The sequence below is a fragment of the Poecile atricapillus genome, chromosome 1 (genome assembly GCF_030490865.1).
Source record: "Poecile atricapillus isolate bPoeAtr1 chromosome 1, bPoeAtr1.hap1, whole genome shotgun sequence".
Lineage (NCBI taxonomy): Eukaryota > Metazoa > Chordata > Aves > Passeriformes > Paridae > Poecile > Poecile atricapillus.
Genome location: NC_081249.1, coordinates 126,010,965 through 126,037,568, shown reverse-complemented (window position 1 = coordinate 126,037,568; position 26,604 = coordinate 126,010,965). Strand labels below are relative to the sequence as shown.

The 26,604-nt window shown below is 37.9% G+C and overlaps 1 protein-coding gene and 1 non-coding gene across 2 annotated transcripts in view; both read right to left on the bottom strand.

Moving 5' to 3' along the window:
- Nucleotides 1-26,604, bottom strand: part of PDE3B (phosphodiesterase 3B) — an 82,261-nt gene that overhangs the window by 36,435 nt on the left and 19,222 nt on the right. The window lies entirely within an intron of this gene.
- Nucleotides 15,036-15,223, bottom strand: LOC131575036 (U2 spliceosomal RNA). Its single transcript, XR_009276682.1, has one exon. It is a non-coding gene; the product is annotated as a U2 spliceosomal RNA (small nuclear RNA).

The following is a 26,604-nucleotide window of genomic DNA, read 5'->3' as shown; positions in this document are numbered from 1 at the left end:
AAAGATTAGTCTACACTTTGTGTTTTGTCAGATTAACTGGAGGAGCTGTGTATTACGAGATTGTCCCTAGGTTTATTAAAAAGAACACAGACTGATCCATAGGCATAATATAAAAATCAAACCAGAAATGTGATTAAACATGTAAATATGCCTTGTTTGGTAGCAGTTTTCTGTTTTGTTTCCTGACATAGCAGGGATACTTGTTTGTCAAAATGTTGTTACAATACCGCTGCTTGGCACCCGTCACTACGACAGGAGATAGTCTAAAATGACGAATACAACTATACCTCTGATACAAACCCCATCCCAACATTACTTCCCCAAATAAGGGTATAAAGTATATTAGTTACAAATGTAGACAAATTGAGAAGATGCCTAAATCAGCCATCTCTCTTACTTTCTCTCCCCCCCGCAAAATATATCAAATTATTCATAAAACAAAGCAATTTGTTCACACTTGTGCAAAAATCAAAAATTATTCATTATGTTCAATAAAGTAGAACATTAGAAATCATGAGATCAAAATCAATTTGGCAAATTTTGACTCCAAAAGTGTAAACAACTTGTAAGAGGTACATAACAGTCACACACTTACTCAATTGGTTCAACAAGACACTTTTAGAGTAGACAGGGAGCAGCTGGAGGAAGACAGAACCATAAAGAATTTCACATCTTTGGAAACCTCAGGATAACAAGGCAACAGGGAAACTCCTGCTTGATTACCTGGCACCTGCAGTGTAGTTAAAGATTTACTGACAGGAACTCTGTTCCTTGTAATTTTAGCAAATCTCTCGGAAAGGTCTCACTTCAAGTGAGAAAACTAAGAATCAAAAATTCAAGACTGATGTCTCAAAATTCATGTCATGAAACATTGGATGGTAGAAGAGCAAAAGGGGACAGTCAGAAACAATACACCAAAATATTGAGTTGAAATTGAGATTGCCATGCATTCACAAAGTTTGTGAGGTCTTTCTCCCACAGTAATCTCTACCTGCTAGAGCACAGACAGGAGCTTGCCATTAATACCTGCAAGCCCAAAACTTAAAGGAAGTGGATCATCAGTAAAATATCTACTCCTCTATCTGTTTTTTATATGATGCAACACGTTCAAAAGCTAGCAAGGAAGAGAGGACAGATGTACAGACATCTGTACAGACAGCACAGACACCATCCTGCACCTTTCTGCCTCCAAGGCAGAATCATATAAGCTTCACTTCTTTTGGAAACTGAGCTAAAATACATATTATACCACCAACACTATTTACTGAATAAATATACCTCTTCCTCCAAAGGCATTGTTCTTTCTGCTCTACTAACTTCTAAAAAAGGAAATATAATAGTTCAAATCTATCGGTTACATGAATCTAGAATGATAAAATTGTGAAGGGCATGAAAAAGTGCCAGGCAACCTCTCCAGAGCCCTGAAGGGATGCAAAGGAGCTGTGTCACTCTCCTGCCACTGCACAATCTCTCCATTCCCACATCACACAGAAATGCTGAGGCCATGCAGTTGCCCCTCAGACTCAGATAAGGTCAATATTTATCTCTGACCTCAGCCCTGGCACAGTTTCGTTTCTTGCACCACCCTAAATTTAGCTTTGTAAGCCTCAATACAAAGTGCACTGTCAATACTTACAAATGCGTTTGTCACCTTTAAGGAGTGAAACAAAAACAATCAAAACCTTTACAAAAATATTTAGATAGATAATAACTCCACAAACTTTTATGACACAGCATTTACCCAACTAATAACTGGCTTTAGAAAAAGCTCCTACAGGCAGCCTATTACCTCATCATTTATACAGAGAGGATAAAGCTGACAGGACAGAAATGCCTATTTGGGGCCTGCCATCTGCTTTAATAAAGTCATGGCATGAGGTTCAAGCCAAGGATTGACCACTTTTAAATCCAGGAGCCATCTGTACACACCAGCATCCTGCAAGTGCTTCAAGGGCCTGATGGGCATCTCTAGCCAGCCACAGCAGGGCTTGCACAGTTGTGAAATTTTCCGTTCCACTTCACAATACTCCTGATTTTATGGGAAGTTTAAATCCCAAAATAATCACTTTGCATAATAAGAAAAGAAAACAAAACACATCTTTATGCAATATAAATGTGGTTTGTGTAATCTGTAAAAAGAGTAAGATTTCAGTTTTTTGTAATGCAGTCTGTTTGAGTGAGGATCAAACTTAACTTGAAAAGTGAAACGAAAGTTACATGATTCCCACATAACAATAAGACTAAATTGTATAAAATGGTTAAAGATCTATTTCCTTCAATGTTTTATCCATAATAATACCAAACTCTTTTTTTCTTATTTATTTTTTTCCCTCTCTATTCCCCCTCCTCTGCTAGAAGCACTTGTGTGTTTAAAGAAGTTAAAACAATGACAAAGACATTTGCAGGAAAATCAAAGTGCTACAAACTGAGGAAGGTCAAAAGTGTGACGTCAGAACTGAACTTTACTCTACAATGACAGGTTTTAAGCCTCACTATCACGTTTCAACAAACTGGGTGAATATATTTTACCAGTTAATTTTTCAGTGTAATACCTGATAGTTTTTAAGAGTCTACAGACCTCCAGGGTCCTCTTCAACCTCAACCACTGTGATGGGAGCACAGCAAGTCTAGAGTCCCAAATGAAATCAACCAGATTTTTTAAATTTCAAGAAAATTTTATTTTTTTTTCCGTCATCACATCACTTTGTGAAAGAAAACATACAAATGTGCTTGAATATCCATATCTAGACATGCTGAATAACTCTAGAATTGGGATAGGAGTTGATTTCTTAATTATGCTTAAATAGGAACTTTTTGCCTTGTTTGCTTTTCTATACTAATTATTACATTTTGAAACAAAAAAATGAGAGTATATCAATATTCACTATCAAAACACAAACCAAATGTAATCAGTAGGTATTTCCAGGGGTATGAAAGTAAACAGAAAAATCCTACAGCTGATTTTTACATCATCAATTTCCTAATTTTTATTAAAAATTCCAATACCTCCTGCCACCATTCCTCTTCCTTTGTGTCATTGATCTAAAATAGAGATTTAAAATATTACTTGATGGCTTAGAGTTATTTAATTTAAGTGGTTCACACCATGGTTTTCTCATCCTTGAATGAACCTTTCTGGAAGCAGGCTAACAAATGTCTTTCCCAAAAAAGCTACTGTAAAACCTTCTTACTTTAAAACAATCAGGGCTCCTGATGATACCAAAGATTACACCATGCTGGTTATAATTTTATACACAATACAACTGTTTGAATTGTTGAATTGAAAGTGTCATTTGAAACTTTGCAAGGTCTAAGGATGCAGCCTATTTTCAAGTCACTGCCCTGACAAACCACATAAGACATCATAAATAAAATAACTCAAGAAGCTTAATGCTTTCTCTGGGCTCCTCCCAGGGCTCTGAGGCACTGGGCAGAGGATGCTAAGGCAGCTCCTGCCTTCAATCAGCTCAGGCAAACGGCACTGCTGCAGCAGAGAGAACCAAACTCATTAAAAACCTTTTACCACAGCTCTATCATTCCACACGTCATCATGGCCATTAGGGAATTCCAGAGTGCTCCAAGTTTCCCAAATCTACATGGCTTTAGATTTAAATGGAGCCATGGTTTTGTGCTGAGCTGTAGCATAAAAGGCCCTGAATTTGGAAAGCAGTGAGCTCCGTACTCACACAACCTGTGGAAATGTTTCAGGGGGTATGACGACATGAGGACAAAATGCCTGGATTATTCAGCACCTGATAACTAAAGGCTGATGATCTCGTTCCTCAAGCACTCCTTCAGAGATTCCTCATTATGGCATCATTCCAGGCTTTGTACATTTTTATGTACAAAGACTGTCAAACACAAAATATTTGCTCAGTGAAACTACAAGATTGGTCTGTAATTACAGAAAAAGTTTATGTACTCCATCAGTCTGACACATTGCATACAAAAAAAAAAAATTAAAGGAGATTACTTTGTTTGGAAGATACTCTCTATGGAGTGCCACCCACTATGCCCATTGACTGTGGTGGCTTTTGTGGCAATAATATAAACTTATGGTCATCTTGATTTGTTATTTTTTTTAATTTTTTTAGGACAACCTGTACCTTCTTCCCCTGCAGACCTTAAATTCCCAAAACATTCTTTAAAATCTGAGATTCAACTGAGAAAGTGTAGAAAGAATCACATAAGCACCACCCTTTTTGGAACTTTCAGACAGGCTTTTCTTTCTCCACTCAGAGACAACTTGTGAGTTGCCTTTTATAATATTATGATAGCAAAGGCTACTTAAGTGGACAGATTGACAGATAAGAGAAAACAAAAATATTTTTCCTTTGAGAAGACACCAGTCTGCACTTAGACAATACCAAAAGCCCCTGCCAAGCAGAAACAAGTTTAGAGGTCAAAACCTAGTGCCAGTATTGCTATCTTGAACAATAATCACTGTATCCAACGAATGCCTTTGCTGCTGCATTAATATTTCTTCTGTGATGAAGAAAAAATGCAGACTGAACCTCATAGGATTGCCAGATGTCCTGTATGATTAAGAAGTTATGTTCTAGTGGCCAGATCTAAAGCCTTATGAAAAGCCTTTATGATATGGCTTTTCCTTCATTTCTGAAGTAACTGTTGTTTTTCTGAACACACAGGAATCAAGACATCCAGAAAAAGTGGTTATTATGCAGATAAATTGTACTTTCCATGCACAGTTAATCTATGTATGCACAGTTTAGTTCTCTGACATCGTCCCAGATTTTAGCATCTAAACTCTGGCAACCCTAAGACATTGCCAAATTTCTACAGACAAAGAAAGAGTCTGTTTCAGCTCCAGATGTGATTGTGACTAAGGATCTACTTCTGACCCCCCTCCTCTCTCCCACTGACCTTGGCAAAATACTTGTAAAATGGGACTATTTATATTCATGAGTTGTCCTCTCAGAACTGGTTCATTACTGCATTCTCAGCCCCTATACAAAACGATTACTTCGGGTAAAAGATGCAAATTTGACTTTTCTGATATTATTAACATGCAAATGTTGAACCAAATCTCTACAGGCTGGTAGGAAAGGAAAAGAAGTCAAACTGCTGAGAAATCAGCATCTTACAGAGCGAGCAGACACAAGCTGTCATTCTGAAGAGCAGAGTTTGCACTGATGAAAGCAGAAAAGGCTGTGAGATGGTTTCTCACAGTTTAAAAAACTTAAAGAGGACAGTGGAGTAAATGACAGAAATTGCTTGCCACAGAAGTAGAAACAGCTTTACAACTAGATACTCATTGGACTTCATCAGTTCAAAGGTAAACCTTCAGAATATATGTCAAATGATGAAATCTTAAAAAAATATACATATCTCAAGAGACTTTTATCATACGTGTAAATCTGTCAGTCACCTGTGACACTGAAACTAATGGATCAAATCAATAGGATAGAAATTGCTAACTCAACCTTTAATCAAACCAAAGAGAAATGCTGAGATTCCTTACATTTATGTTGTAATAAATCAAATCAACCCATTTAACTTTCTTGTATGTGCTGTGCAAGCAATAGTCCAAATTTTTTTGGAATATTGTCAAGAAAATGCAAAGCAAACACTTGGAAGTTATGAAAAAAGTAATAAAAGCCCTAAAATTAAAATAAACTTTTGAAGCAGCAGGATGAATCCCAAACTCTCAATATATATCCCTTGTAATTCTAGGAAAAGTGAATGACCAGGTTTCTGAAATGCAGAAGCAGGGTGATAGTGCCTGACTCGAGATATGAGGATTGCTGCAGTTTCACATGGAGGTGACTCTACCCCAGCTCTCTGGGACATTTTCCTAAGCATTAGGGCCCCTCAGACACAACCCTTAGACAATTAGTGTGGCTCGAGCTGCTGCTTCACAAATGCTCCTACAGAAGCATCTTACTCTTTTTAAAAACCAAAATAACTTCAGGTTATCACCCCTCAGAGATAATACACAGGGAATGTCTAACTGCACTGGAAATAAAAGCAAATCCACGGGCAATTACTGCAGAACAGCTGATGTACCATAAACCAGCCAAGCCATGGCAACACACCCACCCACACAGCTACATGATCATGGGATAAAAGGTTAACTTAGACCATTTTAGAGTAAGGAAACAATTTAGTATTTCTTTCTATTCCACACTTTCAGTGTGACCTCATATGTTCCTTACTGTAAACCTTCCAAGCTGTGATGCAGATTAATTTTCTAATGTGTTTTTTATGATGGTATTTAAAACAACATCTTCTCCAAGGCAGATAAAAGCATTATGAGAAATACTTTAAAGACAAAGACAGACAATTGAAATAGATCAGTTATCAGCAATAGCAATGCTGTGTCAGGCAAAGATTCTTTGTTTTTGGGTTTCTACAACCACAAAATGACCCTCTCTCACCATATTTTCAACTCTGAAACAAAACAAGGCATATCATCAACTACAGAATTTATTGCATATCTCTCATTACCAACACTGATTATTTTCACCAAACACACCCAGGCTGTACCTGAAGAAGAGAAAAATGATTGCTGGAAAAGGAAAGGTTTTATGATAATCCTGTGCAATGGAAGAGACTTGAGGGCTTTTAGTATGGTAACATTTCAGGCAAAGCTGCAAAGCATAAATGCAGGTTTCTTAAATGCATCACATGCTTTACTGCACTTAAAACTCCAATATTTGAATTGAAATATATAAAAATCCCCTATACACTCCAATCTAGATGGCATAAAATACATAGATACATATATATGTATATTTAATAAAGTTGTATATTACATTAGCAGCACTGACTCTGCTCCAGACACTAAAAATGTTACAGTTAATGTTTTAGAATCACAGTACCACTGCCACGTGCTGGCTTATTAACAAAGATTTCGATTCATGACTGACAGAACTTGTTCTGTTGCAGCAGAACAATTAATGAGCTGTCACATTCCTTTTTGGTGATGCGTGCGAGTAGCTCATCATCACTTACTCCAGCAACTGGAAAGCGTTTGTCAAAATCCCATGGAGAAAATGGATCTCTGAAGTTCTCAGTCATAGAAGGTAGCCTCCAGTTTGATGCACTGATTATGTTTGGGAAACATCACGCTAATGTGTGTGTCCAAATAGAAGAAGAAACGAACACTCTCAGTGTCAGAACACTCAGACTTTGTTCTAAGGGACTTGCAGATGGGTAAATGGGACAGGAATTTTGTCTGCCTGCAAGGATTATAGCAAATGTGAGTTGTCACACTTGAAAAACAAGAGATCAGGCCCACAGAAAGAGCAGGGTACTCTGATGCTTGATTGTTCAGGGTACAGCCCCGAAATTGCTGACTACACTTGAAAGCTGCTCAGACATTTTTCTTTTCACTTCCTCTGCTTTTGGTATAGTGCCTCCCCTGATAACACCTGAATATTCACACACATTCTTACAAAGTAAGTAGCAAAATGCTTGCCAAATATTGCAGTACTTAACTCATCAGTACCTCAGATTAAAAAAGAAAATTAAACAATCTTGCTAAATTTGGATGCCTAATTGAATGTTCAGTTTCTTTCACCACAACTTAGACTTCAGCCACTCAAAGTAGGATTGATGGACTTCAGTTACAGCAAGGAATGGTTCCTGTTACTGCAAAACAGATCCACAGTCACAAAGCTCAAACCTAACAAATAACAAAACTGAAACACACACAGACAACTAGGAACCACTTGGGAATAACAATATTTTAGAGAAAGGCCAAGGATCTCACACACACAAAGAAATTTTGGTGACAAAGTCAGAATAAAATTCAGTTCTCCAATGCAATGTTTAACTCACGAAAAAGTCCATCTCTTCTTTTTTTTCTGATCTCTAACTCAATTCTTTACACTTACTTGTGGTCACAGAACTGGGAACTACAGCAAGAAAACAAAACAAAATAAAACAAAACAAAATAAAATCTCTCATTGCTTACCATGATGTACCACAAACTTCAGTATTTGGAGGGAAAAGGGCGACAGAGGAGGTGTGTGGAATCATATATTTAGAAGTGGCAAAATAATAGGCATTTTTATTTCCAGCATTATTTAATTTTTTTCATCTTTCAGAAACACAGCCTATTTTAACTTTTTTATTGCAATTTCCTAATTGTTCTCAAGGCACACCAAAACTCTCAAATTCCACCTTTTGTCATCACACTGATGGAGTGACAAGCCAACAGATTTGTCCCATTGGAGCAGGGAATGGCAGAAGTCAGGTTAGGGCTTCTTTTTCAGATGAGTATTGGAGAGTATCGAGAGCCTTTCTCAGAGGGAGATGGTGTCATCCAGGTTCCTGATGTTCCTCAACAGGCTCAAATATAAGATTTTATAGCCTCATCCATTCAGCATTAACCCAGACCCACCCCATCCCTCCTTATTCCAGTTTCATTCTTCAGGTATCTCCAGCTGTTTACTCCCCGAGCCTCTCACCAAAACCTCCTTGTCTGGCATGTCAATCTCATTACTCCAGACATAAAATTATCCCACCCTCATTCAAGCTCAAACCACCATTTGAGACTCCTCTCCTTCAATCCCAACTTCTTCCCCTCTGCTTGCCAAAACTTTGGACTTATTTTCTTCTCCACACCCACATCCCGTTCTTATCCCTACTGCAATCAAATCAGGCAAGACAAGGCAAGGGAGAGACAAAGCACAGAGGAAACTGTTCAGTTCTGGGGCACAGCCCAAGAGAAGAAACTGCAGGCCAAGTCCACTTCAGATCAGATCATACACATTGTGATTAAGTCCACAGGTACTCTGTATTAAAGATAAAAGAAAATGGAGCGTATGCAAAAAAAAAAAAACAAACCCATTTTAAAAAATAGAGCTGAGAGCAGAATTTCAGAAAGACAACACCCCACACATCCTTGCCATAAAGGCCATTTCTCTTCAACTTCCAGTCTTGTTCTACAACAGAAGACTTTGAGATAATATTCAAACCAATGAGGGAAAAAGAAAGAAATATAAAGGTAAGTTTAGCCTATGTGTCAATTTAGTAGCTTTCCATTTGGAAAAGGGAGGCAAAGACAAATTAGATTGTAATTTAAAAATCAATTTACTAATCAATTTTGGCTAGACAGGCTTAACAGAAGCTTGACTTCACTTCAGAATCCTTTATCTAACCCAACAAATGTGATCTCCTATGTGCAGAGCTAAAAAACAAACCATACAAACATTTACTCAAGTACATCTATGTTCAGCCCAGGTTTTACACTTCCGTGATCCATGGCATTATGTAAAAATGATCTTTACAAGCTTGTATTTTGAGTTGTTCAAGAGGGACTCCATGCATTCCTACTAACAAAATGCATAAAGTGAAAGCAACTCCTGTACCTACTGTATATCCTGTAATTCTTGCCCCTGTTTTTGGCATTCCAATCAAACCACATTCTTCCAGCTCCTCAAATTCCTGATAACTGGTAATTCAGGTGACAAAGTGGAAGGTGCACAATCTTTTAGAAATCCAAGCAGACCATAGCAGATGGATTTCATTATCTACAAACTTGCACTTCCTTCAAAAAATTCTCACAAGCTTGTTTGATGCAAGACTTACAAAAGCAGTGTTGACTCTGCCCCAAAACATCTTTCTCTGAAGTGAGTCATTTAACATTTGTTATGATTTCTACCAATTTCCCTGCTATGAAAGTCGTAATTATTGGCCAACAGCTCTTTAGAGCTTTCTTGGAAACTTTCATTAAATTACTTGCTTTGGCCAACTTGCAGTCAACAGGGACCTAATCAAATTTAAGTAAAAAGCTGAACATTACATTCATAAGTTTGGGTGGTTTTTCCTCAAGTGTCTTGAGAACCTTGGACTTGCATTATCTGGTCTTGAGAGTTTGCTGCTCTTCTGCTGGCAAATGTATTTTGCAACACTTACATTTGACTTAAAGCCTCTGAAACATTGCCTGTAAGCTTCCAGCATAGGCATTTTCTCCAGATTCTCCCACCATAAACCTCTTCAAAAAGAATATTTTCTTTACCTGCTCTGGCCTCATCTTGTGTGGATGGTTCCTTCCGTTTCTGTGAGCCTGCTAGTCCTATAAGCATTCTAGGAGGCTCCAAGTTTCTTACAGTATTAGTACAAATACTATTGTACATTAATATTAATTTTTAAATATATTTTCTACAAGTTGATTGTCAGATTATTTTTGATCTGCCTTGAACTATTACATTTATTTTGTCTGTTCTCAATACAATTATTTTAAGAATACTTACTTTTTCCTATGAGCCCTTTTTAGCATCCTCTTTAATCACAGCATTTGTCTTTTTATCTTTACATCTTGTTCTGATAAATGGCATGCATCTGCCTCAAGTTTCCAGTACGATGTCTTGGAATAGTCCAGATCTTGCCTGCAGGGATTCTACTTCATTTACTTTTCCCTTTTATTTTAAAAGTGTTTCTGAGCCCAGATGTAACAGATATTTTGCCTTCCATTGCTCCAACATGAATTCTGAATGATCATTGACACTACAATCATTACTATCAGAGAAATGTTCTCTGATCACTATTTTGAAGGAGATCCTAGATATATTCCTCAGGAAGAAGCTATCAGTTGTGTTTCCTTTTCTGGTTGGCTGCTCCAATAAACAATCATTGATGTTATCTAAACATGTCATCTGAGCACCCCACCTTCATGCAAAATCTGCACAATCTACATAAATACATGTTTAATTAATGTAGTCTTAGAATTTTTAAGGTACCACAAAATGCAAGACCTCAGAGGGGAGAAAAATCTTCAGTTAAAATTAATATTGATATTACCTCCAACTCATTCAACCTCCAACATTTTATAATTATCTGGATTCTTTAGACTCGTAAGATTTTCACTATTCTTAATCCCACATGAAACCCAACTTGCAAAAAATGGCAAAAGTGTTCTTTGTTTTGTTCAGACTCAAGCTATGCTAGCATGTTATTTCTTCCCATAATATTACACTGAATTTCTAACTTTCTGAATAAAGCCTGGTATAAAGGACTATCCAACTTTTTAAATCCTGTAACGTGAATCTAGTGTACTACTGGTGCAATGAGGAATTGTTACAGACCTTAGAAGCATATTTTTCTGTTGCAGTGTTTAGTAATGATCTCTTAGTGGTCCAGTCCATCAAACAGCTGCTTCAAGCCTTATAATAATGAAGATGTTAACAAGCATCAAAAAATCTTTTTTGATTTTTTTGATGAAAAGCCCCAAAGAGATGTCAGTAACCCCTTCTGATGGAGAAGAATGACACCTAGCAGGGATCTTTGTTTGTGTGGCAAGGTTTTGTGGCAAGCAGGGGGGCCACTGGGGTGGTTTCTATGAAAAGCTGCATGTGTGCAGTTTATTCATTCTATATTACATACCCTGTAGTGAGGGACAAGAATCATATGGTCTCACTTATTTCTCCAGTTTAAGAGACGCAAATTTCTGATAGTTCTATATGGGACATTTAAAGAGAGGCACAGATTTATGCTGCTCAGCAAAATATACTTCAAAGCTCATTCTATCATGACTTCCTTCAGCAACCTTAAAGAGCAGCATCCAAAATCAACAGAAGTTTCAAACCAGGATAGGGATAAGAGAACTAAATTAAAAACATCCACAAGAGGTTTAATTTTGAAGAATTCAGTGATTGACATTAAAGGCAATTAGTACTGCAGTCAGAGGGCATTGCAACACAGAGTTAAAGCATATGAATGAACATTTTCCTCCAAAATTCACAAGATTTAATCAAAATGCTGAGGTAAACATCAGAGCAACTAGAAGTTTGTGCTGTGTTATCAGAAGTATTCAGGTTTCAATGACATTTAAAGGCACAATGTGACTTGAACACACAGTTGCTATGACTGCTGTGCTACAGAACGAGAAAATGTTATAGGCATCTTAAATGCCTCTTTCAGAACTCTAAACATTTCTTCTGCTCCCACCACCTTCTAAAACACAGATTTAATATGTGCTGGTAAGTTTACACTAACACAATGAGCCAACAGACTGTTCCAGGTCCTGGTAATAGAAATAAGTCTTGATTTTTGCAAGTTTAATTCCACGAACAGAAAGATGAGATATGTAATGAAATATGGCCTATTTCTACAGTGACAGGAGAGTTATGAGCAGTCATCAAAGGTACTGAGATGTTTCCAGTTCGTTCATAAAGCTAGCAGGAGCATGCTAGAAAACTAGAGAACTGTAAGCTAAAAAGCTCAGGCAGTACTAGCTCAGTAGCCACTGAGTGGCTGGAGTTCAACATTGACTCAATACTTAAATATTTGCTCAGCTCCTTTCCCAGGATTCACAGCCTGAGAAGAATTATGTGCTACTGCAAACATGCCCTCAGCAGTACCTGCACTAGTTAGCTGTGTCTACACAAAACTTCACACCAACAGGTACAGTCTTCTAGGATAATTCTGCTTGAAAGGAACCTCAAGGGGTCACAGAGTCGTCGTGTGTCAATAGCAGATGTTTTCTATGAAAGAATAAACGTTATCCCGTGTCCCCGTCTCACCTTGGAGTAGTTGCCAATTTTATTTCCCTTGTGATAAGTTCCATTTCAAGCCTCATTTCTCTCAGGGTTAGAACTCCAAATGTTAATGAGCAGTTAAGCTCTTACACCAGGGGTGGAATTCCCTTTGCAACTGCTGTTACCCAAAGTAGGAAGACAACCACTGGTTATCACAAATAGTCCAGGACCAACTGATGTACACAACACAGAAGAGAACCAATAATTTTTGACCAAGATGAACAGTCGGTTTCTGGAATAAGGCAATGAGGCAAAGCTACCAAGAGCAGAGAGAGAATAACTAATATTTCAGAAAATATGCTGTGAATCCACTCTAGAAACACCACATAAAACTGCTGGATCCAAAAAAGAATACAGCAAAAGAAAATCACAAAATAAAGCCTACCTGTCCAGATTTCCCTCAAAGACTACACTGGGCATTAACACACTGAGCTGAAACTAATTCTTTCAGCCATATCTAGCTTAGGTACAAACCTTTCCCTATTTTTGGCAGCCATATGTGATCTATCCCTCGCAGAAGTGTTTATTCTGGGATACAGAGAAAAACAAAATCATCTTCAGTGCTTGTGTACAAATATATTTGATTTGTAACTTTATAAATGCACGCTTTTAGCCAACTTTTCTGTTAATTGTCCAACACATGCTAAAAAAACCCAAGGTGTATCTGTTGAGGTCTCCTAGCCTTTCAAGGTGTTTCTGAAGACAAAAGCTTTATAGCTGCCCATCCTTATATCTGGAATAAAAGCAAAAGTCATATGAAATCTAGGAAGAAGACATTTACAGGATCAGAGAACAAATATGTATTTTCCTAATCTTCGTACAAACAAAAATAAAGTCTCACTGATAGCCAATTATCAGTAGGAGATTATTTCATTTACAGCATCTCATACTAATATACACATCTTCCCAAATTATTCTATTTCCTTATTATAAAAATCCAGCAAATAAGTCATCAAGAAGTTATAAAGAGTCAGCATGGGTATTCTTGCAAATCTAGAGACAAATACTTCTCAGTCTGTCTATTATAAATCTACAAAGAGCAAGTTATGGATTGGAGCCCAGTTACAGTTTCACAAATTAACAGAACATACAGGATGGTAACTATGAAATCTGAGACCAGAATGGTTGTTATAGGCTGTACTGCAATTAAGAAATATAATAAAATCCTGTTGCTTTGTCTCAATTTAAAATAATTACAGTTAAGTCACAGGTGTTTTGAAAATTTAATTTTACTATTTTATACCCTTAATTCAAGAAAAGGTTACAGTAACTGTCTAAACTGTTTAACAAATTAAAGAGCTTCATTTAAAAAAAAAATCATTTTAGAATTTAAATTTGTTTTGTACAGTATCCCAGAGCAACATTTTCAAATTGGAGTGTTAAAAGATCACAAGTCATAAAAAATGAACAAGGCATCAGTGACCTTCTCTGTCTATAGACCTGTATTTTGGGATCTGCTGCAACTGCTTTTTGAACTCAGTGACAATGAGAGAATAACTTTTTGAATAATCCATTTCATCACAAAATCTTCAAAAATTTGCTGTCTGTGAACAAGAGCAGAACAAATGCTTGCAAAAACTCAGACTGTATGTCCAAGGTGCACCCATTTCTCTGGAATTATGTAAAGACAGTTGAGGTATTTCCAACTGATCTCACAACACCAAATCAACAACATTCCCCTGCAAAATGAAACCAGTGTAACAGTATGGTGTCTTAGCTCTGTGGGTGGATTTTTCTGCTCTTCTTCTGTCTCCAGGGGTTTTCCACAAGAATATCTGCTATCATTGGGCAGAACTTGGAGTTGCATCAGCCTGCAATAAAAAAATCCTAATGGCAAATAGTTACCAACCCTCAGGAAACAGAAAACCTGTGTGTTACTGCAATATACTCCAAATATAAAATCTCGTGAGTTTTGCCATGTCAAGAGGGCTTCTGAAGCATCTTAAAGCAATTTTTAAATCAATCAGTTATTACCATTGCTAGCTGTCATGCACATTACTACAGTGAACTCGTGATTGTTGCAAGTTCTGCCCAAGGAACTGGTCAGCAGAAAGTTAAACACATTTAGAGCACTTTTTTACAGCACAAGAACCAGATTCCACTAGCATGGGCTAGAAACAAGCCAGCCCTTACCAGAAAGGGACAGTTCTTCCCCAGCAGGTAGGAAGTAACCTGCTTTATCAAAGGATGCAAAGAGTTCAAATAAGTTCAAGGGGAAACTGGACAAAGGAGGAAAGGTCCATACATTGAAAAGGAGACTGAACAGCACTCACAACTAAAGAACTAAACCACATTAGAAAGTCCCCCAAGCTGAAAACAGGTGAAAGCTGGGAGAGTGTAGGAAGGTGCTATGGGAGAAAAGAAAGAGTATCATATGTGATCATATTTTTATCCTTCCATTGGCTTCTGATTACAGCTACTTTCTTTTCCCCCATGACCTTTAATGCACTTAATTGCACATTAGCCCTTGCAATGGACGGGAAGATGATAAGCAGCAACTTGTGATTATAGTTTTTATTGATTTTTCCCTTGGTGTGCTGCTTCTAGAGACACTGCAGTAGCAGGCAGATGCCTTGGACAGACAGAAAAAGTTCTAATACACCCTTTGGCCCCAAAAGTCTGTTTAATATGACATCTTCAAGTCAAGGATGTAGAAGATATTTAACTGTTATGAACAGATGTTAAACTTGACCTTAGACAAGGATCAGAGATTAGAGACAGAATATTAAGATAAATGAACTCTTAGTCGGAGGTATTTTTATGTTTTAATACTAATGAAAATCACAAGTAACTTCACCATTTGTTTAAGAGCAGTTTACTGAATCAAATGTCTTTTTCTAAGTCTGCCCTTGATATTGAAAGATGAAAAAATATCTTGTAGTAAGAATGTGGTTAAAGGGAGTAGAGAACCTACCCTGTGAGGAGAGGCTGGGGGAGCTGGGCTCATCCAGGCTGGAGAATCAATGGATTTTTGGCTTTGGGGACAAAAGTTCTGCTAGTGTCTACCAGGAGGCCATCACAACAACAAAGCTGTACTCTGTGGTGCAGAGAGTGAAGTTGTGAGGCAATGTTGAAACAAGGAGCTCAGTCTAGAGGCCAGGAAAAAATGTCTCACTATGAGGGCACACAAGCAGGGAGACAAGGTGCAGCAGAATGCCCAGAGAAGCTGTGCAGTCTCCAGCCATGGAGGTCCTCAAGGCAAGAGGATAGCACAATATAACAGTAGAGGACAAGTAAAAGATGGATGGGGACTTCAAGATGGGCAGGACTATCACCACAGACACATTCAAACCAGACCTTTTTTAGTCTGACCTTTTCACCTTTATGCTTGCTAATATCCTATGTCCCACAGGCACTTCTTTTTATTATTATTTTAATCTGATTTAAGTTTATTTGGAGCACTTGCTCTTGGCTTTTATTTAGTTCTGAAAGTTGCTGCTTCTATTCTTCCTTTTATTCTACCTGAAGAGGAGATTCTATGTTTATTGTTTTTCTTTCTGCTTTATTATGCCATTCAGTACTACTACTACAAAAACACTTTTTGGCCTAGCATGACTGCAGTCCCACTATTTTAATAAAAATATTTTCAGACAAAGAGTTTTTGCTACAGGTAATTTTGATTCATTGTGGGTGTGCTGCAAGTATATTCAAGTACAAAAAAAATCCAGAAAGGTATTTTAGCCAGCTCCACTCCAACTCTATTTGACACAAAGGCATGCAGTAAAATATTCCAAGAGTATCATTCCAGTTTTTCCAAACGTATAGACTCTGGCCAAAAATCTCTAAGTAAATATGTTTCACTTAAACTGGAAATTGTAAGCCTGCTTTCATTTCTAACAGCTCTGTTTCTAACCTCGAGATCAGGTATGTGAAAGCTTCACGCTATGACACACGCTCCTTTTAAATTTTCACTCTGACTGTGCTGCAGAAAAGAAGTAAAGCAGCTGCCCCTTTAGAGCAATAGCAAAGAGAATATATACCCCTCCTTATCATCCCCTGCAAACGAGATACTGTGGCATATGCAACAGGAGATACAACTGCTAATCAAAATAAAATACATTTAAAAAAAAAAAAAAGAAAAAAAGGGAGCAAGGCATTGCAAACAGTACGTATGCTTATTTAAAGCAGTAATCTCTTTGGTCTAATCTAGTTACATACTTTCGTCTTTTCTAAGAGTCTGCCCACAGCAGATAAACACACAAACCTTCTTGTGCTGCACCAACTGACGTCAGCAGTCGCTTAGGAACCGCGTTTGGTGCAAAAGTGGTAGTACCGAAACTATGTTTACAATTGAAAAAGAATGAAGTCTGCAGGGCTCACCAGAGCTTTGGGAAAAGAGATACAAATTTATAAATGTAAACTACAAAAGAGCTCCTTGAAAAACTCACGGGGCTTTCAGAGACGTTTTATCTGCTCAAATATCTTTTTGGTGAATACCTAGAGCAATGGATTTATTTTTTATATTTTCAATGGTAAGGTTTTCACTCTGCCCAGAAAAAAAAAAAAAAAAAAAAGAAAAAAAAAAGAAAAAAAAAAGTAGTTGTCATTTTTGTCAGTTTGGAATGTAAGCTTTGAGCTTCTTTGACTTCTGTATAATCTGTAAATGAAAATTCAAATCCAGTAACAACTTTATTGGGTAACTGTTTACAGGGACAAAGCCCTGTTGTTCCCACAGCAAGAAAACAAAAGATGTCACAAAACAACCTGTACCAATAGAAATAATCATCCCATCACTATTTTCTAAGTAGTCAGCTGTTTAGGAAGTCTAGTATGTAAGGAACTCAGAAGTGCTGTATTTTAAATAGCTCAGTAGAAAAATTATTTAGAAGACCCTGAAGAATAAACAACATAAAATTACACAGATGCAAAGATCCAATCTTTACAATTACAGAATTTTAATTTTGAATAAATATCTGTGAAAAGTCTGTGAACAGGCTTATTTATTAATCCAGTGTCATTTACAAGTAGCCTGATACCTTCCATTCTATAACAACATTCTATAAAGTTTCTAATCACTTCTGAAAATCTATTGAATAAGGGGAAAAAAAATTGCATAATCTATACAAGTTTAAAAAATGGCATTTTAAGTGCTAGATACAAATATGATACCTCTAGTAAAGCACCCTCCAGCTCCAGTCCATGGAAATGAAGCAGTTTTCTCATCAGAGCTGGGCCTAATAGGAATGTACTGTAATGTTAGACATCATAACAGAGGGAGTCTGTATCCTGTGTGCTCACATTCCTCCTGCTGGCTCTGAGAAAACATGAAGGAAGAAGCTAAAACTCGAGTGGCCAAAAAAAGGACACTGCAGAGAAGAACACGGAATAATTTGAGTCAATATCACAAAACCCAGAATGCTTATTTTCTTATTCTTTTGACAGATATCCAATATGAAACCCCACATTCAACAGTCCCTCTCAACCCCTGAACTGTAATTATTTACTCAGACCTGAGAGCTCCAATAAAGAAAATAAAAACTAAACAAAAAAACCCAAACAAAAACAAAACAAAAAATTGCACAGAAAGAGAACACAGTCTGCCTAATGTATATCATTATCATAAATTTAGGAAGGCTAAGTGGAATATATGTTATATCAAATGGAAGTGATCAAAACCAGGGACATTCCCCTTTCACTTCTCCAAAAAATAAACCCCACCATCCATAGACAAAGTGGAAAAACTATAGAAATGGCAGTAAACAGGGGTAAACCTCTCTTTTTAAATACTTAGTTCCTGGCATGCAAAGAGTTTTACCAACTCTCTAAAACCAAGGTAAGCAAAAGGAGCAAGTAAAACCAACTTGATCTGAAGTAGATAATGACTGATTTTACTCATCTCAGTATTTTTTGGTATTCTATCAGGAATGGGAGAAAGCTCTGATTCCAATTTAGGGGTGATTCCAACGTACCCCTAAAGAATATTGTCTCTGGATAAAGCCCAGAGGTAATTTGGACCAAGAATATATCATTATGATCCCAAACTGAAACATTTCAACACCATCCAAAGGTCTAAGTAGTTTAACTGGAAGTGAATCAGAAAGATCTGTAGAAAAAAAATGGCTCTGCTAAACTCAGGAATACCTTATTGATTTAGATATGGTTCTGAAATCGCCTCAGCTTGCTTTGTGATTCATATGCCTGTACCTGGGCTCTAAAGTCAACTTTTCCAGAATTCTGAATTTACTTCCCATCACACCTCTCATCATGACAGCTGAAAATGGCATTACCATTGCCACCCTTGGAGAACAAAGCATCGCTTTTCTGCTGCTGTATCTGGAACCAATCAAGGTGCTGAAGGGAACAACTTGCTGTTCAAACTGTCCTTTGAGAATTTTGAGGGGCTACAGCACAGTTCCAACCATGCTTCCATGGACAGTGGCAGCAGGAGACTCTGTTCCCCCAAGTCCCACTGCTGGGAAACCTCCCAAACAGAGACTTTCAGAAGCCACCTGGATAATCTTTTCAATATGACTTGGGATAGGAAGGAAAGAGCAAGAAACAAATGTCCAGTTGTTGCCAAAAAATGCAGCCTGTGCGCTAAGCACACACTACACAAAATTCTAGTCAGAATTATGCTCCCACAATGGCAGCTTTGTGACCCACAAAGAGGTAAGACTTACTGGAGGAATTATTTTGTTGTTCTAATAACTGGTCTTGGAAATAGCCGAGTTTTAAGTACGTGTCTTTTCCCCTTCTTCACCCTCTCCTTTGTAAATGTTAGCTAGTTAATTTTAAAACAAACAAAAACATCACCTCACTGCCTAAACAGATGACACATGCCTATGAGCAATGTAATAAACTATAAACAAAAAAAAGTCTTATCTGCAAGCAAAATGTGAACTTGGAGTTACAATGAGAAACATTCTTCACAAGCACATAAGTTCCATGACTTAATGTGGGGCAAAAATAACTCTCAGCATCAGAAAAGATTGAGGAAAATGAGTGATAATCAGTGTTAATAAATCTTCATGTTTTCTGGTCATTTAGTGAAAAGAAGTTCTATGGAAACTCATCTTTTGCTTGAAAAGCAAGCTTCTTTGCTTCCTCCTTTTACCTGCTGTCCATTTCACTACTCAAGGCTCCACAAGAATAGACTGTGACCTATCCTCTAATTTCTGAATAGGTACAACACAAAATAAAATACCAGTGGGACAACTTTCTCTCTCATCCCAGCAGCAGCAGTTAATCAGACCTCATGGCAGATTAAAACTCGTTCAAGCTCATCCTCCAAAGAAGGGCCATTGCCATTTCTATCCAGTAGCCTTCTGCACTGAAAAAGTTGTAGTCTCCGCAACAAAGGCACAGAGCACAAAAAAAAAAAAAAAAAAAAAAAAAGCCAAAAAATAAGTCAACATTTTATTTATATTGGTGCTGTCATTGCTAGACAGCTCATTTCCATAACTGGTAAAGACTGAGGAGCAACAAATTAAGTCCTTAAAACATAAAAGGAAATACACTTTCATGTTTCACTACATAAAAGAGCATCTTCCCAAAATTTGAATAAACATCTCAACTAGGAGTACTGGGACAATAAACACTTTCTCAGTAAAAGGGTAAGTGCCTCTGTGAGGACCACAAATTATGAAATCCTTAGAAGTTTTGTCTTACAACTGGATTACCGGGCAACTTGGAACTGGATGTTTATCCTCTGTCAAATTTCACTGAAATAAGCAATGATTTCAAAGATTCTAAGGATGAATACTTCAGTCTGACAAAGTTGAGGCTGTTCAGCCTGGATAAGACAAGGCTGCATGAAGACCTCATAGCAACTTTCCAGTACCTGAAAGGGACCTACAGGAAAGCCAGGGAAGGACTCCACCAGGCACTGTAGTGACAGGACAGCGGAAAATGGCTTCAAAGCGAGAGAGAGCAGGTTTAGATTAGATATTTGGGAGAAATTCTTTACTGTGAGGGTGATGAGGCACTGGAACAGGTTGCCCAGAGAAGCTGGAAGCATTCAAGGCCACACTGGATGGGGCCCTGAGCAGCCTGGTCCAGTGGAAGGTGTGTCCCTGCCCATGGCAGGCAGGTGGAACTAAAACATTAAGGTCCCTTCCAAACCCAAAGCCTTTTATGATTTTATGAATGGTTGCATGACAGAGAGGTATTTGAATTAAACTACAATGCATGCACACATACACTATGTGTTGATATGTAAATTTGTTTACATTTACATTAAGGTCTTCATTAAATAGAGGGCTATATTCCAAATAAATTACCCTAGAGAAGTATATCCAAAACGAAGGTCAGAACAGCTGCTTATGAGACAACCTGGGAAACAGACATCTGTGGTAAGGGAATAAAAATTCTTTACCAAGTCCAGATACAATTATAGAATCATAATTTTTAAGGTTAGGAAAGAACTTTAAGATCATCAAGTCCAACTAGGTTTAGCACTACCAGCATGTTCACCATTAAACCATGTCCTCAAGTAGCTTACCCACAGGTTTTTGAACACTTCCAGGGATGATGACTACACTGCTCCCCTGGGCAGCCTGTTCCAAAGCTTTACAATCCTGCCCATGAAAATATTTTTCCTAATGTCCAGTCTAAACCTTTCCTGGGGCAACTTGTGGCCATCTCCTCTTATTGCTGGCTGCCAGAAGAAGAGATGGAGCCCCACCTGGCTACCATGTCCTTTTAGGCAGATACAGAGCGGTAATGCCGATCCTGAGCCTCCTTTTCTCCAGGCTGAGCACCCCCAGCTCCCTCAGCTGCTCCTCACAGGCCTTGTGCTCCAGACCCTTCCCCAGCTCTGTTCCCTTCTCTGGGCTCTCTCCAGCCCCTCAATGTCCTTCCTAAACTGAGGGGCCCAGAACTGGGCACAGCACTCCAGGTGTGGCCTCACCAGTGCCCAGCACAGGGGACAATCCCTGCCCTGGCCCTTCTGGCCACACTATTGCTGATGCAGGCCAGGATGCCACTGGCTGCCTTGGCCACCTGGGCACTGCTGGCTCACATCCAGCTGCTGTCAGCAGCACCCCCAGCTCCTTTCCTGACAGACACTTCTCCAGACACTCTTCCCCCAGCCTGTAGTGCTGCAGGGGGTTGTTGTGACCTGACAGGACAATGTCTTATACTGGAATTTAACAGGAAAATAAAGTAGGAAATAGGAAATTATTTCTTCAAGACTTTTTGTCTTGTATCATAAATTTTATGGTGATATATTTATGATTTAGCTTCTTGAGAGAACCAGTGCAAGTTCAGAACTAAAGATTCAATCTTGAAAGATGTTCAGAGGAAACTTAAGAGTTCCCAAAACAAGTTGGTTAAGACTAGAAAAAGCTACCTATAAAAGAAGTGCTGAATAAAACAGTTCCATTAATTTCTCTTCAATGAAAAAAAAATCTATATTGGTACTTGAAAACACTGATGCAGAAAACTTCAAACTTACTAACCCCATAAGACTGAGTCACATTACTGTGTTTAAACAATGTTGACTCCCACTTTCACACTGAAACAGTTTTAATTAATTGCCTCAGGCCACAGAAAATAAGCAACTACTTTGCAAACTAGAAAATGCAGTTTCTCAGTGTGTATAAATGGTTACTAAAAGTGATTACAACTGCTTAAAGGAAGACATTCTGTACAGTTCACATCTGTTATCAAACTAGTAAGAATACTAAGCAGCATGGTTTAAATGTCAAAATGCAAAAGCTGTTATTTCATTTCAATAATTTTTGATTATATTTTTGACATTTGCAATTTTAATGGCATAAAAAGTTGTGTAGCTCTCTTGAAGTTCAAGAGACCTCACTGAGAATGCAGTGTGAATATATAGGGAACTTTACAATATTTAATCATCAAAATGGTTCAGTCACTAAACAAACAGATCTGAAAATGGGGTGGGGAAGGCAGGCATCTTCTGTGAATGTTGGACATTCTAATTTTATTTTTTTCCTTTTATAAAATTTTTTAATTTTGGGGCATAAGTAGATTTTTCTAAATCAAGCTTCAAAGTAAATTTTCTAACAATCATTACCAAGTAACCAGCACAGCAGAATGCAGCAATTCTTCAGTCAAATAAAACAAATCAAGCTGCACAAAGAACTTACAGAAGCTGTAGAATGAATGGCACTAATTATCGTGTCAGTATTCTTAATTTGCATATTGAAAATTTGAAACATTTTGAATACTTAGTTGAAATTTTCTGACAAAATATTACCTTCTGAAAGTATTGTCTTTAAGCATTTTGTCAAAATATGAATCCTTTACAAGTGTTCCAAGAGAGACTAAAACTCTTCTTTACATAATGAAACCTTAAAATACAAATCTATGATAGCTTTTTTTTAGCATTTTAACAAAGCAAATAGATCTTTAGTCTTAACATGAATCAAGCTATATATTAAATACCAAAGCAAACACTTAAGGTACTCTGAAATAATTTCTGTTTGGTGCTTGTTTCTGATCAATAGATTTACTTCTCCTCAACTCACACAGGGCTGTAACCAAGCTAATTAATTACTTAAAATCTGCACACAGGATGCTTGCATTGAGAACCAAGCCTGTAATATATAAGAAAGACAGATTTTTGACTGGAGGCTGTCAGACAGTGAGGTTTAAAAATTAAAGCAGGGAAATCAGATTACAATTGCCTGGTCTGGCCTGGGGTTTTATCCCTGATGGCACTGAGCATTTACAGGAAACATTGGCTAAATTCACAGAGCATTCAACTTTTGATAGTTTGTCAGCCACAACAAGGAGATTTGGCAACATATTTAAAGTCTTGTGGGCTACTTTTCCAAATATTTAATTTATCAGAAAGATTAATGGCAGAATGGAATTCAGCACAAAATATCTACCCATGCCCACCCAATCTCCTGAGCAGATTTCACAGTATTGTGTGCCATTAGCAGCATTACATACAGCTGGTTTAGGGCCACCTCAAAGAGGAGCCACTGTGCCCTTTTCCTTGAGATATTATAGGGTCATTTATAGATCTTTACAGTCATTATTGTGGATGACTGTTGCCAAACTGCCTCAGTCAGTGAATAATTCTGCTCAACTATTTCTTACAAAATATTTCTAATCATGTTTTCAGTTGAAAAGTCTTTGTTCTGTTTCAGCTCCTCGGTGTATTTCTGCCAACCAGCCGTACTAAGGTCTTACAGAACACATCCCTGGCAGTGCTCAGGGCCAGACTGGATGGGGATCTGAGTACCCTGGTCTAGGGGAAGGTGTCCCTGCCCATGGTGGGGGGATACAATGAGATGATCTTCCATTCCATGGTTCTCTGATATTCTGGGAATTTTGGTGACAGAGGACCCTGCACATCCTTCATACTTCACACCACATTGTCTAGAACACATCACCATGAACAGTCACTACCAAATAGATAAAGCCCTAAAAATTGCTTATTTGACATTATAAAATTAAAGTGTTCTAACTCCATCTTCTGGCTAGGAATAATTTATATGGAAGATCAAAAATGATTGAGTGAATTCAGCTTAACATTAGGCTTTACTTACAAACCTCAGGCTTCTAAAGTTTCCTCTTTCTGTGATTAAAGCTTTCTCTCCAGTTTATTTTTCACTTCCCACTCATTTCTCACAGGTTTGAGTTTGATCTTTGTCTTCATTTATGTAATCAACATTTTTGTTAGTGCTTTTGTTTAAAAAATGGGAATTTAATCAAGAGCAAGTTTCTTCCTTATCTTCCTGAACATTATTTTAAAAGATAATAATAATAAGGTGATAAGTAACGGTCCTTGTGTTAGGAATGTATCATTAGTTGCACAATGCAAGATTTCATGTTTCAGATTTCATAAAGGAATAGAGCTAACAGCTCCAAACAGCAGGGCCACAGATGTTTTCACACAATTTTCTCTTTGATCACAAACCTTGAACAGACAGTAGAAGAAAACACAAAAAGTTCACAAAAGAAACAGATACCTAAAGTCATTTCTGTCTAGTCCTCAGCAGCTGAATTTGTTCAAAAGCTGAAATGAGACACATGGTGCTTCTATCTCTGCTCCCAATCCCTTCTGCAAAGGATTGTCTTGGTGGTTTAATGCATCTTACACTGGTGATTCTGCTGAAGGGGTGGCAGACTGAATAGATAAGCAGATAACACTACAAAATGAACATACTAGGAGTTATTATAAAAGCAGTAAGAGATACACGATTGGATTGCCCAGTTCCACATCATGGAAAATTGCAAACTGGAGGGAACAAAGGAACTGGCAGGGACAAAGTCATAGGACCTATTTGTCCCATGAAATTCAGCCTGGGTTTGAAATATTAATGAGAAACTGACATTTTCATCATATTTTCCTATTTCTTGCTGTCACGGATGGGAATTTTTGGCAATGTGAAAATTAGGAGCTGGAGGATTACTACAATGAGCTGGATAGAAGCTTCCTGACTTCCTGAAGTAGCAACTTATCTGGAACTTCAGGTACCCACAAATGTCAGAAAAATCATCACCCAGAAACATCAGAGGGACAGACACTTGCTGCCTCAGCATGAGAGGATTTCCACTTCTGCACTCCCAGGTAAGAGCTTTTCTTCACTACCAGGTTACACATTCAGTCCCGTAGATGGAAGCATGATGAACTGATGAGAGGCCAAGACTCAGAAGGTGACTCACAGAAGTGTTGTTACAGTTTTATAAAGTTTTCATTTTATTTCGCTCCAACATCAATGAAGAATTTTCACATAAACAGAATGGTGTTAAAGCACTGTTTTAAAAGGGTGCCAAATATTCTGATGTTTGGAAGAGCCTAATTCACAAGTGCCCTTTACCAGTTCATTCTGTACTGATGCATCAATGCAGTATGATTCTGTCTGTGACCACATAATCTTAAATTGTTCTTCAGACAAACCCTCTGCTCCATTTATGTACAAGTCCCACTTAGATATCTAAATTGCACCTTTCCATTCAAAGCCTTTGTGGAAACTTGGTGTAAAACATTGTGTGTTGCAAGCATGGTACCACATCTGCCTGCTTCATTTTAACTACCTGTTTGCCACATTTCAGCCATCCGACGCTGAAGTGCTTTGTTCCTTTACATCAAACAGACAGCACAAAATATATGGCTCACTGAAGACGTGGAAAAAAAAAATATAGAGGCTTTTGTGCACGAGGGGATGCTCTTTTGACTGATTTATTGGGAAGTTCTGAACACATCCACTCTTTACATGGCAGTGCCATTAGTTCTCCTAAATCAGCACAACTTGGCATGGTCACAATAAAGCTGCAGCCCTGCTCTCCCTCCGCTGCTCCTTCCCATCCCTGGGTCACTCCCTCCCTTTTGCAGCAAAAGCCTCTACACAGACACGTGGCAAGGAGCTACAAAAAAGAACTGATTACTTTTAACACGGATTAGTTCCCCAATTTAGTTCGCTGTGTAGTCTCATGAATGCTTGTGTCAGCACAATGGGGGATGGTGCCAGGGCAGGAATGAGCAGACAGGGCTGGGAAGGACTACTCCTCTCCCTGTTAGTGCCATAAAGCATTCAGGGACTTGGAATATTTGAGTAGAGGTGTTCAGATTACAAACTGTATGTCCAAAGGTCAATATAAAAAAAATTCACTTTTTGTGGCTATATAGAAACTCATCTAAATTGGACATAGTTCTTAGCATCAAAAAAATTATGCTCTGACCTCAGAACTCATAATTTTAATCAAGACTTGCCCTGCAATTGTACCTCCCAGCCAAGAAAACCTGCTGTTGCACCACACATTTTACTTGGTGCTGCTGCTGGTATTAAAAAAAAACAAAAAACCCAAAAAAAAACCCACCTAAAGAAAAATCCCACCAGTATGTGAAGGAACAATGAGGAAGACTGGAGGGGAAAATAAAATATAGCAAATTCAAGAGGTGAGCATTCCAGTTTTTAAAAGGTATGGAGGGTGGGAAGAAAGGAAGAAGATACAGAAAAGTTACTGATAGCACTAAATCGCTTGATTTTAAAAGTCATTGAAGTGTTGGCCTCCAGTGTGCATCTTAACAAAAACATTTCCTCTAAATGAGCAAAATACACAAAGGATAACAGTTTAAATGAAAAATGCTTATAAAATTACTATCCCAGAAGGAAACTGTAGAGGAATATGAAGACTGAGAAAAATCATCTGCAACTGTAATCTAGAGCGATGA